This window comes from Lissotriton vulgaris, chromosome 3_1 (assembly GCF_964263255.1).
Source record: "Lissotriton vulgaris chromosome 3_1, aLisVul1.2, whole genome shotgun sequence".
Classification (NCBI taxonomy): domain Eukaryota; kingdom Metazoa; phylum Chordata; class Amphibia; order Caudata; family Salamandridae; genus Lissotriton; species Lissotriton vulgaris.
The window spans coordinates 389,443,676-389,456,548 of record NC_141689.1 but is presented as its reverse complement, the minus strand read 5'-3'; positions in this window follow the sequence as shown (position 1 = coordinate 389,456,548).

Sequence of the window (12,873 nt, the reverse complement as noted above, 5' to 3'; positions counted from 1 at the left end):
TTGGGTTACCTTGTTACCTTTATTAAGCGATGGCGTTTATTTGGTAGCAATAAGGAATGTCAAGCTTGGTGTCTAAAGAATTGTAATTTAAAACCGTCTTTAATGGTAAAGTTAGAGTTTAAGTAACAATACCAAAAATGCCACTTTTAGAAAGCTGTTATATGCGACAATTTCTCACCAGGAATCAATGAGGTGAGGTGATTCAAGGAGTAAATTAATTACCATACAGACATTAAATAATGACAAACAGTCCCAGGAACACACCTGACTGCAATTATATTGTCAGCAAAAACATAAAAATTAGACATCACATATCAGAATGCAGCAGCAAACGTGCCTTAAAGTTGTGTGGAAAGGTGAATACTTTGTGCTTGTGAAGAAATATCAAAACGGCGCAAGAGAAACAAGTGAAAGAAATAAGGAATGCCTCAGCATATTGGACAAGAATGTAAAACAAAGTTATGCAAGAGTTCATATATTTATAGAATAATTTATAAAATGTTGTCATAATTCAAAATCCAAAATTAGTTTGTGCAATATTTCTTCATGAACACAAAGTGTTCACCTTTTTCACTTAGAACATAACTTTAAAGCATGGCTGATGCTGCATTATGATTTGTGACGTTTAATGTGTATATCTTCACCGACAATATAATTGCATTCAATTGTGTTCCTGGGACTGTTTTTCATTATTTAATGTCTGTATTGTATTTAATTTACTCCTTGAATCATATCCCCTCATTGATTCCTTCTGTTGAGACACTGTTGCATGCTACTACATTTACCCGGGTCTCCACTGTAAGTAAGTAAGTAAGTAAAAGATTTATTGTTTTTGATTAATTAAAACCATTACAAAAATACATTCAAATAAAACAATTTTGATAGAATGACTTTTTGATCAGTTCTCTATTAAAAGATTTTTAAGCATCGATGCACGTGTGTGTAAGTTAAAAAGCACATATTGTCCAAAGTTCATTTTGCTGGGAGCCTGTGGGGAATGATACGTTGGTTGTGGTACCAAGCATCTTTTGCTTGGATGCTACTAGAAATAAGAACTTAACAAGCTTCCCGTTTTATTTTGGTTCCATTGGGTTGAAGCATGGGAGCACTGCTTGTCTCTGGGTGCATATGCCTTGGTTGTTAAAATGAGTTTTTTTCAGGCCAACCCTTTCCTCATTTAGCTTAATGCAGGAGCATATTATGTGTTCATTGTCCTCCTTTCTAATTCTGCATAGCCTGCATGAGTTCCCGTAGTTCTTTCTCAGCCATGGTGGAAGATGAGGTATGGCTGGCAGGATTCCTAACTTGTGTTTTAGAAAGGTCTCTTTAGACTTCCTAGAGTACCCTAGTTCAAAGTATGTCTGTGATCCAAATGATTTGCAACTGGACAGAGTCATTCATGCATGGCTCCTGTGTGCAAAAGCGGCTTTGTATTATTCGAGAGAAAGTTTCTTGATAACCTTATTTGTGACGAGTTTAAAGTGCAAGTGCGTTGTTGGGATTTCCCATAGGTCGGCTAGTCCTGTTGCTGTGAGCTATTCCTTGAAGTAGGCTTTATCCAGTGAGGTAGATGTGCTGCACAGTTCCTGCCAGAGCTGGTGGTTCAGTGTATTTTTGGCAGAGTTTTTAATGTTATGCCAGCACTGGATGTACGAGCCCCGCCTTGCAAGGAGTTGCTTCGTTAAACCAAGCTTGAGCCGAATCTGTGCTGGCAACGTATAAGGTGGTAGGTTTAACATTACTGTGTATGCTTTTGCCATGGTGGCATCCAGCAGTAAAGTGTCCCTGCCTCTCAAAACCTCGCTGCCATATTTATCTGATGACGGAATTTTTGCTTGTGCAACACGGAGAAGTGGGGCGAATGTTGGTCCTGTTAGTTTAGTTTTAAGTTGTCGTAGAGTGGTTGCGATCGCCTTTCCTTTCCTCTTAAGGGCATTGAGCTAATTCATGAATTGGCCTAGGTCTCTACTGGGATTTCAGGTGTCTCCTGTGGTTGTTAATACTTTTATTTGGCATTTTCTTTTCCCAACTAGCGGCCTGATTCTGACATTGGGAAGGCCTCCTACCGGCATTTGCTCCGTCCAAATTGAATCTGGAACGTGTCTACCAACCGAGGGCCCAATTACAATGTGGTTAAGAAAGCATTCCCACCTAGGGCCTGATTACGAAGCACTTATGAACATAGGCTCGTATTGAAGTCAAGGGAAGTCCAACAAAATTGTATCTGGAAGCATTTGGATGCATTGTACTCGGTTGGTTGGACTCTCCCGATCCGATTCGGTTGGAAACCAGTCCCAAGCCCGTTCCTTCAGGAAGCTTTCCAAACCGCATCAGAATCGGGCCCTTAGAGTAGGCAGCAAACTCCGCTCCAATGGCTGAGTTCACGGAGTAAGGCAACCTCCGAGCTCCACTTGGAGTGCAGGGGTTCAACAAAATATCTGCCTTAGCTTCCGGAGCAGAGCTTAACTGGTTCCCAGATGCCATAACCCAGTCAAAAATGCTCCTGCTAGGACCACAAAATTGGCAGGAGAGGCAGCTTCTACACACAAGTAGCCTGCCACAGGGGCTAAAGGATAAGCTGGCAGGGCAGAGAGGGTCTGATGCATCTATGGCATCTACTGCACTAACCGTGTTATTTTAACCTGAGCATCTGCTCCTTTCAGTCTTGGCAATTGAGCATGGAGGGGGTGGGGCCTCAGGTTTTTAAAAAAACATTTCTAGTTAAACAGACCAGGGCCCCTTGGGCCCCCAGGGTTCAAGTCAGAATAGGTGATAAACACAGCACATAAACATGTGGGCAGAGAAAGCGCAGCAGGATGCACTCTTGAAAATATGCCTATAACCACAGCAATTTCAGTAGGGGACCAGTTATATTTTTGGATTTATAGTTCTTCTTTTGTAAAGGAACAATGTTGCACAGTTCAGTAAAATTTCTCAACATTTGTTACATTTGCAATATTTATTTATTTTACTATGTGGCCTAGTCTACCACAGGGCCAACCAGTCAGTAGGCCCAGGCCAGTGCTAATCATGGGTACATAAAACAACTATTTCTGTGGTATATATTGTTTTAAAACATCATTTAGGGCAAGAATGGCATTAGATTAAATTACAAATGTGTTTTTTTTGTATTTCACTTTTTTTGTGTATACAAAATGCGCACATGTGGGGTAAATTTTGAAGACCACCTTAAATTCGGGTATTGACATCTGACCACTGTGCACTGTAGCTATGCGCTCCTGCTTTTCATAATAATTTCTTACAATATAACTACTATTATTTTTAACCCACATATGTACTTCTTATCAGAACAAACAAAAACTGACACAATCAAGTGAAGATTATAAAATAAACATTATGCACACAATCTTAGTTCAGTTGAAATATAACACTTTTTAAATCTGTGACGACGAGATGGTTTTCTTTCAGAATCAGCACTGATGTTAAGACATGTTTATTAAGAAGAACAATCGCTTTTTATACAGGTCAGTGTATGGTTGGGATATCATTTAAGCCTATAGTCATCACTGGTGGGTCAGTAATTGATTATGACAAGCAATTTTTGTTGCAGGAAAGTGGACAACAGCTGCAGCCAATAGTGTTTCTGACTGAAATAGGAGCGGAACAGGAGGTTGAACTTCCTGCTGAGTGAGAACCTCCTCTTTTACAATCAATGGCTTCCATATCTCAAGCAAGAGAAAGGAAGGGTTCTCCACCATATTCTCCATGCCCCGCTTCTGATGATCTAGACTCTGATTGGACCCCAGCTGATACTGAGACACGTCAATAGAGGCTCAGGAAAAGGAAAGTTCCCCAAAGCCTTTCAATTATGGGAGGGGTTGAGGATAACAAGCTAGTCATTGTGGAAGCTTTCTCAGAGGAGACCAACATTGTCCCTACTAGTATTTAACCTAGTCTGAGGGATGCAGCACCACTGCCACCACACCCACCAGTTCCCATATTTGTTATCCCATAGAGACCTGCATCCACCACTAGCTCAGTAGAAGTGCACACTGCAGAGAGCCAATCATGAACAAAACATGCATCTACCTCCAGTTCTTAGATCATTGGCGGTGGCACTAGTGGTCCACTGAATAGGTACTCCTCCCCAGTTTGGGACTTCTTTACAGTTAGCCAGCAGGAGGACATCATTGCAATTTACTCCATTTTCAACACTAGTGTTCATCGAGGTAAGCTTGGGTCACACTGTGATAGTGAACACCAAGTGACCCATTTAAAAAAACATCACACACTCCTCTGGGAGGAGCATCTGATTCAACTTTCTGCATATGGTGGTGAAGGTGATGTGAGAGGGGAATCGGCCTTGGAGCCTACAATTAGATTGGGAGGTGTAGGTAATGAGGAAGAACAAGGTGGCATCTTTATGCAAAGCAGCCTTGTCCCTAGCAGTGCACCAGTATCACCTACCTCGGGAACCTCACAACTGCAAAAGAGTCAGATAGAGACACCACAGCAGCAGCATAGAGTGACAACCCCAAGACGCACATTGAGTCTACCACATCCTTGTTCTCTCCAAAAGTTGCCGGCATCAGTGGCACCACAATCAATAAAAATCTAGTCTACTATTACAAGCATGTTTAGGCAGGAGGGCCCCTATGAATGTAGCCACTCAACTGCACATTTGTACAACAGGAAGCTGGCTAAAATATTAGCACTGGGCCTCCTCCCATTTTCTTTTGTGGAAGAAGTGGGTTTCTTAGAGTTTGTGGAAGCCAGCAGACTGAAATGGAAGGTTCCCAGCAGGCCCATCTTTGCCAGAGATGTGTGGTGTGATGTGCTGGAATTGGACAGAAAAGCTTTGAAGCAGAGTGCTATTCAGACTACCCACCTAACAGACATGTGGACCAGTTGTCAAGCCACTGATTACATGTGTTTCCCTGAACACTGAATCTCTTTTGTGGGGATTGAGCAACAGATACCTTCTCGTCTCAGTGCTGAAGATGCTTTAAAGAGCGTTAGGGGGCATGCAACTGCGTACATTCGACATGGAGAAATCCCATACAGCTGCAAACATCTTGGAAGAATTTAACAGCAAAGAATTTCAATGGCTCTAATTCAAAGGTTTCAGAATTGGGTTTGCTAACACAGACAGACAATATTTACAGTAATATTGTTAATGTCATGGCAGATCATGGCTATTTCAGGGTCCTGTGTTAGGCATATTGTATCAACATCATTGTGCAAGACTATTGCGTCGGTTTTACAATCTGCAGGACTTCTCTTGTCCTGCACAAAAGATGAAAGATCCATAATTCTCCAGCTTACCTTACTGGACCGCTTCAGCCAGGCACTAAAGATTGACAGACAATCCAAGAAGAATGCAGATGCACCTACAAATCTGGCAATACAGTAAAATATTTCTTTAAACAATCATTTTTTAGAACTGTGTGGGTTCACTTCACTCATCCATAAAGTACTATTGCTAGTTTTTGTTATCATCTCAGGTCTTCTTAGTTGTATCATTGTGGTAATCAGGCCTCAGGCTTTCTCAACTTAGATATAAATAAAAAAAACACCAACTCTGTGTTTACTTACAATCAAGCTGCTTGTGATGGGTAATACTTTGATTAATCCTACAGTTGGAGTTCACTTAGGTGGGAGTGGGTTCCGTGTTAGCACTCTAGCCTGCTACTACTACCACCACCATAAGATGGCACCTTGGAGAAACCCTGCCGTAAGAAGACTGAGAGGCACATTTACAAACCCCAATCACCACAGGAACGTAACTTTCAAGGACTTTTGTGTAGCACTATAGGCTTTGCCTTATTTACAAGTAAGTGCTAAGCCGCTTAACATGGATTAACGTTGCCTTGTAAATAAGGCACCCTGTTACACTATACTTAGCATGAAAGATGTGGGCAGCGGGTGTTACGGTGAGCGTTCTGCCTCAAAGCCTAACGATTTTGACACTGCCCCATAATTACAAGTTTGGTGTAAAAATTGGGCAGTGCTAAAATTAAGACCAAAAAAGCCTGGTCTTAACGTGGTGCAACAAGGAGAAATGCTTTATTTATCCTTGTTTTTACTGTTTCTACCTGTACTGCATTGTGCAGCACATATAGAAAGAGAACAATGCAATGCATGATTATTTCTGTGCATGAAGGTGTCCCTTCCTGCACATAAACAATAATCTTTAAAAATGATGAGTTGCAACTTCTATGGGTGTTGCACAAACCAGCACACATAGCAATTACAAATCACCATTTAAGATTGTTTATATGCAGGAAGGGACACCTTCCTGCAAATATACATTAATTTCCACAATGCAGGCACCCTTGCGCTCTGGTGCAGGAGTGCCTGCATTGACGCTAGGTTGCTGTAATTAACTCCAGTGCAGAACCAAACGCAGTGCTGTACCATATTGTTGTAAATACAATGCAGCCCTGCATTTCCAAAGAAGCGGATTGCTGGTTAAAGCCAAAAAAACTAATATCATGCTCCGCCTAATCCATTGTAAATATACCCCTAAGAGAGGTAGTAGCCCTCGCTTCATCTATTCAGGTAAAAGAACTATGGAGTGTTGTTGTATCCAATAAATGCAATGGCAATCCCCTCCAGTGGTCAATATTGGTAGAGACTGCAGTAGGGGACAAGGGTATGACTAACTGGTATACACTTCTTTAAGCAGATTTAAAAAGCTGACTGTGCTTAAAGGCAGCAGTACAAAGTAAAACACCCCCAAAAAGATTTGAGGCATAACTAAGTGAGTAAAATAATTATTTATTACCCTTAAATTATTTTGAACAATGAAACCCACAACAGGCCCACCTCTCCCCTCCAAACAAATTACCCCATCCCCAACCAAGGTCCAAAGAAAAGTTAAATGTCCACACCCTGGTCCCAACTCTATTTGCCACCTTCGCCACTCACAACTAAAATCCCACCCACCAAAAGAAAAGAATATAAAAAAAGGGATCCGAAGAGTGTTTCCTCTACGTGGGTCTGGAGGCGATCAAGATTCTGCTTCATCAGGCCATCCTCTGTTCTAATTGCTGCTATACACTGTAGGAGGTGGTGCACCAACTGGCAGTCTGAGCGGGAGAGCAGGCAGCAGTAGAGGTTAACCTCTTCGGTGCTCATGACAAGCTCAGCTCGTAATGAGTCACATGCCGCTGTGCTCATGACGAGCTGAGCTTGTCATGACACGCGCGATGCTCACACGCGGGGCTATTTTCCCCACTGTGCTGAGCGTTCCATCAAAACTGGCGTGGTCATGATGAGCTCAGCTCATCATGAGCACAGCGTCAACGTGCTGCCTGTCGAGCTGAGATCATCACGAGCACAGCGGTGCTGCGCACGCCCCTCCTCCCCTCAGTACATCGGGGGAATTAGCCCAGCGGTGTAGGGGTTAAGGCCCTTGACAGCTAGCGGCGGCACTGGTGGTGATGTTGCCAGGAGGCTGGGGGTCTGTGGTTGGCAGGAGGCAGGGGGACCGGGACAGAGCCTCTTCTTCCTCCAGAGCCCCCTGCCAGTGATATTCTTGCAGGATTGTCTCGAGGGTCTGCCACTACTATTGCTAATGCTATGGCTTCTATTTCCTGCCTTGCTGAAGGTTGTGGCGGACCAGCAGGAGTAGCTATATCAAGGAAAAACCAAAAAGAAAAAAGGCAGATTGTAAACAATGCTCTGTGTAAGCAATTATTAAACTGGCACTGTAGCAGTATATTGCTGGTCCCTTAAGGCCATTGTAATGTAAAGTGATTAGGAGAGTAACAAGCCCTTTTTTACCAACACATGCCTCACATAAAAAAACATTGACTGCCTGAATAGAATTTAGGTGAAAAAACCCAAATAACAGAGTGATTTTCTTTTTTCTTTTAAAGACTTTCCCAGTCAAGAACTAGACAGACACTTTTTGTGGAAAAATTAAAATACATTACCTCTCATTAAAGAGTAAAGCATTATGCACTATGGAGTTGTAACAACCGGATTTTCGGACCAGATAGAATCAGCTCACAAGACACCACCAACCCAGCCGAAACGCAACCACCTCCCTCCTCAGGACCCATCTATCCAGGCACCTGGGTACCTAGCTGAGGATGGGGAATTAGCAATATACAAGCTCATATCATCAGAAACACCACTAAATCTATAGGGATTACTAAGAATACTCACTGATTACTAAGGACGTCCATGCCCTACACCACACTCATACCTTATAGTCTCGCGGCCACAGGGGCCCAGACTAATCTACCCTAGAGCAGTTCTGATTCCTTACCATTACACACTGACACACTCAGTGCTCACTCAAGCCACAATCCTGTGGGTATACACACTAACCTCAGTCAGTGCTCTCATTAACGCCTCTTTCTCTAGAGACAATCTCATTACACATCGGTATCCCTCCCGATGCTCTCATTAATGCCTCTTTCTCTAAAGACAATCTCATTAAACACCAGTGTCCTCCCTGGTGCTCTTATTAACGCCGCTTTACAACGAAGGTCACTTTCCTATGAATACCTTTAGCTCTCTCTCTCTCTGTTGGGAAGTTTCTCTCACTATCCACTAAAGGTACAATACTACAATATTATGGATCACACAAGAATGGCCAAATTACACTGTGCAATTATTGTCATCTAATACAAGTTCTCCTCTCCCCCTCATTATTCAGTTACCATTTACCTGTCCGGGAGTCGCATCCGTCCACATATTAGCACCTGACTAGAAGAAAGGTTAACCCTATCATAAAACAATAACAGTTACACACCATATGCAAAAGTTATTCCCTGATTTAAGCGCTCCTCCTCCCTTTTCATCCATCAGTTACCATTACAGCATCTGGCTAGAAGAAAGGTTAGCTTTATCATAAGAAAACAACAGTTACACATTAGTTCACTAAGAACTGGGGTTCCTTTATTAACAATAACATTAGCAATATAATACTGCACTATAACACATAGCCTGAAAAGTAAAAGGGGCATAAACACATACACAGATCTGCGGGGTCTATTTATTATAATGGAAAGCTTTATTACTATAACACATCCACATGTAATTGACAGGGACTGTAAATAGCTAAAGAGGGAATGGATTATACTGCACACCGCTGAAAGAAAAAGGATTAGCAATACAGTAGGGGAATTTAGCCTAGGAAATAAAAGACAAGATTAAGGTGTAAGTGTAAAGCAAACTAGTTTAGAATACCTCACCCTATTAGGAGGAATGTTTCTCTCTCTCTCTGGTGGAATCAGGGCTCTCTCTCTCTCCCTCCGTCACCACAGCTTCACTCCTCTGGCTCAACTGCTTCCAACTGGCAGCTTCAACTCCTCCATCTGACTGGTAACTGCTTTAATGCATCCTGATAAACTAGCAGCTCCAGCTGACAGTTCCAACTTCGTTCATCTGACTGCTCTCTCCAGCTTCAGCAATTATCTGCCTTCTCTCTCCATTCCAGAAAACCAATTGAACTGAACTGTTCGTCTTCAGCTCCAAAAACCATCTTACTTCTCTCTCTCCAAGAACCGACTGACCCTCCTCCTCTTCTGCACTTCGCTAATATAGAATGCTCTCCTCTAGTGGAAAGTTCCAGCCAGTAGCCTCCTCCCACCAGGTCCATGCACCAGGCTCCCTGCTCCAGACGCCCTCACAGTGATCAGCAGCTTGTTTCGTTTGAGACTTGAGCCCAGGGACACTTCTTGATTAGATTCAGCTCTGGCCGGTTCTCTCCAGTTTGCAAAGGGTGAACAACACCTCATAACTAAAACATCACCTTTACCCTGCAAGCATCTCAGTCTGCACGGACAGAAAGCAAAATGGAGTCTCTCTAGTTCTGGGCCTTGTAAGCCCGAAAAGGATGAAATAACACTTAGCTCTATCAGAGTACATACACAAACCATACCAATATGTAATATAAAGTCAGGACTACAGGATCCACCCTCTACTATAGGTAGGATGATGAAAGGACACATAATTATGTCAAAGCCAATAGGCTATAGGTGGATAAGAGTCAAGAATAATCTATCATCATATAAAGCAGCTATCCTCTAGTTTATGCTTCTAGGTCTGGAAAAAGGCCTGAAAAGGACCAACACAAGCCAAGAATAGAGATCCAGGATGGTAGCAAGCTTAAAGTCACCATCACTCAGAAATAGAGCCAAAAATACGGTCACTACAGGAGTACACATGCTAAATTAATGGAGGCATGCTGGGCAGCGCCTTGGGTAATTTTCTACTCTCTGCAGTCTGCAGATGGAGCAGCTGTAATGGAGAATTGTCTTTCTTTATTTCCAATGGCCCTGTTATTCTCCAAATGCCTTTTGAATTCTACCCAGACTCCAAACAGGGAGAGGAATAATAAATAAGATAGTACATCACACATCAAAATGCAGATATCATATCTAACATAAGTAGACGGTGGGAAAAATGATTCATTGCACCACAAAGAAAGAAATGGGATTTATAGGTTCTAAATCTATTTGGCACGTTCATCACAGAGTATTCCATCTGCCAAACTTGGATTCAGGCCCTTATGGGCCCCATGCATCAAACTAAAAACTGGTCACAAACAAGCAGATTCTCGGAATCTGACTTCTTGTAATCGGTATTTTTGCATTTGGGATGCATCATCCAAAATGCAAAAATCGCAATTTAAGGAATCGCAGAATTTGCGATTACTTAACTTGCAATTTCATTTAAGGAATCTCAAATTGCGTTTCCTTAAATGCAATGCATGATGCAAATTGAAATAGCGATTTCACTATTAGGGGTCACAAATTACCGTCAAATGAACCTGGATGGTAATTTGCAAAAACTTTGAACGATGCATTAAAGTGCATTTTTTTAAAGTTACATGTTACACACACACATCCCTTGGGGCATGTGTGTGCCAAATATGGGTTCACATTACAATTTCAGGGTTCCAACAGGGTGTCCTTTTTCCACCCATGCACCCTTGAAATTGCCCTTAGGAATGAATGGGAAGCCATTCCTAAATTGTGACTCACAATTTGCGAGTCGCAATTAAGGAATGTTTAGGAATCGCTATTTTTAATGCGATTCCTACATGCATGGGCTTTTGCGATTCCATAATTGCGATTCCTTAATAATCACAATTAAGGAATCACAAAGCCAAACTTGATGCATGTAGGGGTTAGTCCAATTTTACTCCTTGGCTTTGCCCTCAACCACAAATTTTATTCCAACAAATTCATTCGCTTGGCAGTAGTGAAAGGAAACACAACTTTCTTTACTGTAGGGTAAGTTAGAGGGATTATGCTGGGTCGGTCGAACGTATGCTTTAGAATTGCAGGCTGTCACTGATCATCTTCATGTGCCTATGCTTTGGCCTATTCAGTCACTGTAGTTGACAAAAGTAAAAAAAAAAAATTGAACAGGTGTAGATTTGTAGAGGTGTATATTTATTATGAATCACTTCACACGACCATAAAAATGTGACTCATACCAAGAATGGGTTTTTCAATTCTTTGGCAGGCTGGGAAATAACTTAGGAAAGAACAATGGAGTGAAGTACTAACCGGTGACCAAGTGGATGAACGAAAACACACCTTTTATTTGGTTTGCAATGCATTGAAAACTTTAAATGTTTCATTAACGAAAGAAGATGCATGTTGCACAGTCAACATTGGAGTCAAAAAATGAATCATGGTGCACATAGGTCATGGGTGGTGAAATGCCATGAGCAGGGAGTGAGGTGATGAGTGATGATGGATGGGATGCAAATCTGCCTCGGTTAACAAATTTATGAGTCAAGTGAGTAGACATAAAAATCAAAATACTCCCCACTTTGAACCATAACTTTGACAAAACCATTCAAGTGAAGTAGGTGAGCATGCCCCTCTCCAGAAGAGCTTGCTTCTTTCTTCATCCAAGCAAATATTCATTCAACCTGTCATTGTACTATTCGACAATTGACAGCCACTAGCTTTACTTTCTCTAATCCAGTCGTTCACCAAAGTTTCCAATCCATATATCCATTGACTCAGTATCCACCCTTTCAACTGTCCTTTCTACCATCCATCCATTTACTCACCTATGCATCCTTTCACTCATATACCATTTCACCCATCCTTTCTTTTAACCTTCCATTCTTTCCCGCTTCTGTCAACCCATCATTTTTAGAGTTCATTATGTGAGCTTTTGTCTGCTGAGATTCAGATACAAGGCCAAACTCAACCATCACTGTAGCTTCTAAAATGAGCAGTTCACCAGTCACGAGTCTCCCAAAGCCTTAGAAATAAATATCATAGTAATTGTCAATAAGCAGGCAATGTGACTTTCAGCCGCCCATCCCTGCTGCTGGTCAATAAAGGACATATGCGGTTGATTGGCAAATACAATGGGACCTCATCCCTTTGTGCCTTGCTGCACCGTCATAGAAACTGCTGGTATACTGTATAAATGAATTACAGCATAACATTGGGGGCCACATGACCATGGCCACTCTCGTTAAGTATGAGCATGAGCATAATACATTCTCAACAAACATGCATGGTTAATAACACTAGCATACTTGGGCCTGCAAACTTCACAGTAGACAGCAGTGCACCAATAATATGTTTTTTTTCTTACAGTACCACAAAATATATGGGGGAGAGTGAAAGTTTACCAACAAAGCAGGAGAAAACTACAGACTAGTACAGACAGGAGAAAGTCAGCTACGAAAACATGAAATATGGAAAAAAAGGATAAAGAAGTGGTCACAAGAATTACACAAACATTTGATAGGGGATTTGAAAAAAGGAGACAGTAAAAAAAAATAGCGTGGCTAAATTAAAATTATTCTGATTTTTTTTTAAAGACGTGAAAGTTAGGGAAATAATAATATTATTAGGACTTACTGGGATGAGCAGAATCTTCAGGCAGCAGCGCTGGTAGTGGCCTCTGTGACGGCTC